The sequence below is a fragment of the Apteryx mantelli genome, chromosome 5 (genome assembly GCF_036417845.1).
Source record: "Apteryx mantelli isolate bAptMan1 chromosome 5, bAptMan1.hap1, whole genome shotgun sequence".
In the NCBI taxonomy this organism is placed as follows: domain Eukaryota; kingdom Metazoa; phylum Chordata; class Aves; order Apterygiformes; family Apterygidae; genus Apteryx; species Apteryx mantelli.
Genome location: NC_089982.1, coordinates 61774501 through 61780629, shown reverse-complemented (window position 1 = coordinate 61780629; position 6129 = coordinate 61774501).

The window sequence follows — 6129 nt, the reverse complement described above, 5'->3', positions numbered from 1 at the left end:
GCGCGGCGCTGGCGTCACAGCCGCGACGGGCGGGGCGGGGCGGGGCGGGGCGAGCCCCTCGCCTGGGCGCCATTTCCGGCGGGGGTCGGGGCGCGGCTGCCGGGCCGTTACTGGCTCCCCGGCGCCGCCGCGGCCTGGCGGAGCAGGCGGCGCCCCCCTGCCCGCCCTGCCCTCTTCCCCCTTCTCCTCTGGCTTCGCCTTTCATTTCCTCCCTCTCTCCCGATTTTGCTGCCCCGTCCTCGCGAGCGTGCGTTGAGTGCAGCGGCGCTCTGCGGCCACCACGCAGCCCCTCAGGCAGCGGTGTGCGGCCTCAGCGCCCGTGGCTGCTGTAATGACAGGCTGCTCTAACGGCAGCGAGCGGCAACGCTTTTACCCGCCCCACCTCATATGAAGCATCCGAAGTACATGTGCAGCTAGTAAAACAGCAGTGCAGTCACAGCAAGTCCGATCCGAATCAGCCCGATGCATTAAACTGCTTTTCCAACATGTCTTAAGGCCTAAACGTGTTTTGGCTCTTTCTCCTCTCTTTCCCCGTTGCTCAGGAACGGACTTTGATTTCTCTACACTGATTTCTCCCATGCATTAAGGCCTAGGAGAGCTCACAGTCTATGTCTGAGGATTAAAAGAGAAACAAAAGAGTTACACTCAATCTTCACCTACTGACTTCTTTATTTCTAATTTTTTATGAAATCTTATATGTTTTCTTTCATTCTTTACTTGCTGAGCATTTGAAGGGAAAAAAACTTAGGCAATCCAAAGAGAAATCAGTTCCCTTCTTACTGAGAATTATTTATTTGATGGCTCTGTTCTGCCAACCTGTTGAATCCCTACTCACTGCTAATCTTGGAGAAAAAAGAGGCAGAGAGGGCGGATGAACTGAATTTATGACCTTTAAAATATTGCCATTGATTTAGAGAACCACTCATAAAGAAGAGTACAAACTTGATTCATATTTGTCTTACAGTACAAATCATTTGTATACCTCCTGTATTCACTTCATTTTCTCTTTGTGTAAGAACAAGAGGCTATCTCCTTGGTGTCATGGTCGAACTCCCAACAAAGATAACTGCAGAGATAATTGCATAAAGATTTTTACCTCACCTGAGAAAACATGAATGTTCATGGTATCTGTTACTGCTTCTATTTAATTCCTTGAACTGGGCTGTAAGTAGTTTTAAGGCCCTGTTTATATAGAAATTGCTGCTATTCTTTTATGAATGCATATGGTCAGGTGGACTCTTTCATATTTTTAATATTAGCATAGCTTGTGAATTTGCATTTCCACATAAAGAAATGAAAGAGGAAGCAAGTAAATGTTAAGCCACAGCACAGGCAGTGATTTCAGTGTTTTTTGCAAATTATGCCATAAATCTTGGACTATAATGGCTATGCAAACAAAATGGTATCACTTTAGAAAAACAACTCGAATTATATGTTTGTATTTATGTATTTAATTCTCATTATGTTATTTTTAAAGCTGTACATACTCCTGATACCAAAATTAAGAGTAGTTGAAATGGCTGACATTTGTAAGAGCCACACAAACTGTTTAAATAATGTTAAAGAATTATTGCAGGTGGTTATCTATGTTTGTATTTGATAAAGCTACCTAGAATAGCATCAAGCAGAGCAGTATGTGCCTGTGGGCTTGTGACATGTTCATATTTCGTGGAAGGCAAGAGTTTAACCCTTTATGTAAAGCAGATCAGCCCAAATACTTGGAATGACAATAATTCCCTTCTGGTTACAGTGGAGAGACTCTACTCTGTTTGTACATGCATGGCTGTGAAACCACTGGAAGTATGAGAAATCTTGCTATGTCACTGGAAACAAAACCGAATACTCATTGTATTATGATGTGCTTTGTAAGATAAAATAAGAGCAATATCCCATTTGATCCTATCACTGATGCTGGGTTATGTTTTAAAGGCATATGATCCAATTAAAAGTACTGTTTGGTTTTTTTTAATAGCTGAAGTACACTCAATGTTATCATCCTATTTATAACTAAAACAAATCAGACTTGTTTTCTACCTTTTTGCAAATCATTTATAGCCTGTTTTGTTTGGGATTTTTATGTTGATATCTTCCAAAATATATTTTAAAACCTGAGATATTTATTAACTCGTGAGCCTCCAGTTTCTTCCTTACTGAACAAAAACAGTCTGACTGTTGTTAGTGAAGCCCTTGTCTTGTTTATTGAGAGGGAAAGTTGTGTGAAGAAAAATACATGTTCTTATATTGAGAAATATAAAATAGATTCATCATTTTCCTTTTTGTTAGTATTTTCTAGTTCATTTTATATTTGAATTTTTATACTTTAATATGTTGATACAACTTTAGAACTGAATCAACTTTTATTGTAACTATTTTGAAGCAATGTTTTCTTTAGAGTTATACAAAATTTATATTTTGTGTTATTTGAAATTTAGTTGAAGTATAAAGCAGATAAACTTGTAAAATAATACTGAGATACTTTTGAAGTCCACAAGGTAGTGTTTCTCAGTGTTCTTAGTGCACAATACACTTCCATCATTTAAGAAATCTTTGCAATGTATCATGGTGCATGGCTAACATGTTCTTTGAACCTCGTATGCATTCAAAGGACCTCACGGGGTAAGAATTGCTCTAAAGAATTACACTATTATAATGCTGTGATGATAAGGAAAACAACAATATGTTTTCTGAAATTAAAATTTCAGGTTAAACTCAACTTTTTTTAATGGCATTGATAAATATTGAAATATACACTTACTAGATGGTAATTTTTCTCTCTTTGGGATGAATTCTGTAGGGAATATGCTGCTTACTACAGTCCCTAGTAATAACAAATGATTTTCTCTTACACTGTAGAAATAGGAATTTGTATTTTGTTGCAGACCAAAAATTCCAAAAATTCTTTGTAAATCTGTGATCTAGTTTCTATTTACATTAGGCTTTCTATAGTATCCATCACAATTTTGTGTCTTTAGAAAAGATTTGATCCCATCTCAAACAGTTTTTGCTGTGTAAGGAATGTAAGGTAAGTCTTTGATATGTGTTACACTGTTGAGAGCAATTACATAAACTAAGTTGTGATTTTTTTGAGCACTTAAAACTAGTAGGTCTAAGCAGCTGATGTTAATGTAAACATTACACTTTTTCTAAGTGAACTTTGTCCTTAAATCTTTTCTCTATCTTCATTTGAATATCTAGTGGCAGAATGACTGTGTCTTAACTCAGACTAACATTGTATACATTCAAACTCCATTCTTTTTGACTAATGTGCTCAGCACTTCTGCAGATCAAACCCCAGGTTTTCAAGCTGAGCCCATAAAATAACAAGAATACATAATTAATGGTCAAATTAAAAGTTGGTTTCATAATTTGAATCACTTATCTTGGCAGAGGCAAGGATAGAAAAGGAAATTTGATAGGTGAGAATTGAACTGCATAATCATTAGGTTTCCCAGCTACTGTAACAGCAACAGCAAGTGCCCTGGAGATCACAGACTCTTTCAGCCTCAGTTCATTCTGAAACCAGTTTCACCAAGCTCATGGCCTGAGGCAGGAAATCGCGCTGTGTAACATCACACTGAAACCCACGCACAGCATCAGGGTGGCAGCCAGCACTGACTTCTGCCACTTGAGCTAGTGGCAAAATTTATTCCTTCCTCTTTTCTTCCCCTTCTTGCGCACCCTCACTTCTCAACTGTTTCTGATCACATCTCACTGTTCTTTACTACTTGTTTTCCAAGTTAACAGTCGCAGTCTTTCCTTTCCCCAGCTCTTTGCTCAGCTAATCATAACCTCCTTCCCAAGTTCAAGTCCATATATGACTTTCCTCAGTTTAATCTCTTCCTCTCTAACTTCATCAAGTAACTTTATAGCCCAAACTGTTAAATCTGACAAAGCAGTAAGAAACTAGATTTAGGGTCTTGTAGTGGGGAACCTTTTGAAACCTTGACTAAAGCATGCTCCCAGTCTCATCAATAACAAGAAAAGAAATCCAGTTCATAACTTTGTCCAGATTAAGGATTTGTGAGCACAAGTCTCTGCTACACCTCTCACATCTCATGCCAATGCACCACGTTGTCTGCAATAAGATGCAAGTTGTACTAGCTCTGCTGTAGTTATTGGGGAGAAGCCTATTGTCTTGGTCAGTGCACAGCCATGGTGTTACAGAGCTGTCATGGGTGTATTGATCTCAAACATCTGGTAGTCATGGCAACAATCTACTTCTGAGGTACAGTGGCATCCATAATGACTTGTGTTTGGGTTTTCTCTTTCATAAAGTATGATATATGCAATCAAAGCATTTTAAATGCTAAAATGGGAGGATTACAATCATGCAATAACCATCTCAATATGTGTTTCAAAATGCTATTCTGCGTGATAGAAAAGGAACATGTCGAACTTGGTACCTTTCCTCACTATTTCTCAAACTGCCTCTGCAGGGTCTATGCTGAGATCTGCCCGCAGTTACTCCAGATGCTTGAGGGAGAGCTGGGTTTGTTATGTTGGGCAGACTAATGTTTGCTGGGTGCTACCCCACCAGCAGAGATCCGCAGTGCAGAAGTTGTTAGTAAGAGCTTCCTTCATCATCTATGATGAAACTGTTTCACATAAAGGTGATGCAGAGAAAGGCTTACAAATATACATTGAGATAGATATTTTGTTGTTTATTGTAAAAGCAAACATATACTATGTTTATAGCTTTTTAGCAACTGAATCGCACAAAAATAAAATGTCTTCCAATGCTTTAACCAGCTTCATTGTTAAACCAGAGGTATGTCTAAATGGCATGATGCAATGCTATGTAAAGACATTCAAGCTGCCTGCAAATATGCTCTCTTAGGTAGCAGGAACAATAAAGCGGCCGTCCATCTGGACTCTTACGTCCTACACATCAGCAGAGCTAATTCATTGAAGCAGAATGCTAGCCTCGTGAGAAATTGTTCCCGTGTTCAGATTTCAGTGCATCTGTTTCTGCCATGCAAAGATACTTCATGTTGCTATTGAATTCTGTGAATCTGTTCAGCGACTGTGATTTAGAAGTGGATACATTCCGCATCTCACATATTTACTGTGTTGACACATATACTTTTGCCGTAATTTTAAATATTTTAAAAGATGAGATTATATTCAAAAAATATTGTATAACTGCTCTGTAAGAGATCCACTGTACCAGCTGTGTATATCAAGATTGTTAAATTAATCAGTACTGAAGTAACATCTTTCAAGGTTATTTATTTTTGCTAATCTTTATTTTAAAAAAATCAAGGGGAATTGCTTAAGAACTGAAACAGACCTGTGTTCATTTTGTACTGTTACTCTACAGAGAGCTGTACAGCAGACTTTTATAAAGGATATAAAAACAGTTGTATGCATTTGAATGAAATATTCACTTGCTTTGCATTTTTACATTGTCAGTGGGATGTGCTTATACCTCTTCTCCATAACAGAATTTCCTGCATGAATCCAGGGAGGATTTTCCTGCAGAAGTAGGATCGTGCTTGAGCAGGGTGGGACTGGGGAATCACATTTTGTCTCTCTAGCCATCTAGTTATACGGAAAGGATAAAATGTCATGATTTCTGAGTAGCAGAATTTCTATGTAAGCACAATTTAAGTTGTCAAATTGTGGGGCTAGCAGACCTGTACTAGCATTTGGGAGTCTGCCCAGAACAGGAGCAAGCTCTTCAGTTTTTCCCAAAGAAAGGTAAACTCGATCTTTCTGTGAGTGGGTAATGTGAGAAAATATTCACAAGATGCCTGTAAATATCTGGAGATTTGTACCCAAACAAAAAACTTCAAGGAGAAATTGTCATGGAAGAAACATTTAGGCCTGGAGAGGCAAAATTTTTTATTTTGTTTGTTTTTATTAAGTCTATCTGGGGTCTAGTAATAAACTGTGTCCTAATGTTATATGTTGAATTTCTCATAGGTAAAAAATTCAGCTCTGGGAAAAGTCACTCAAAAGTGATCCCAAAAGCTTTTTGGCATACCCTTCTTATTTAATGTGTTATTTGTTAAGAATTGATATATCACCCTTTAATTGGACTATGTAATATGGAGTATATTTCTTCCATGTTTCTTTGAAATACAGTTGAATGAAGAATAAAGAATGTGATAGCTTGTTAGCAACCCC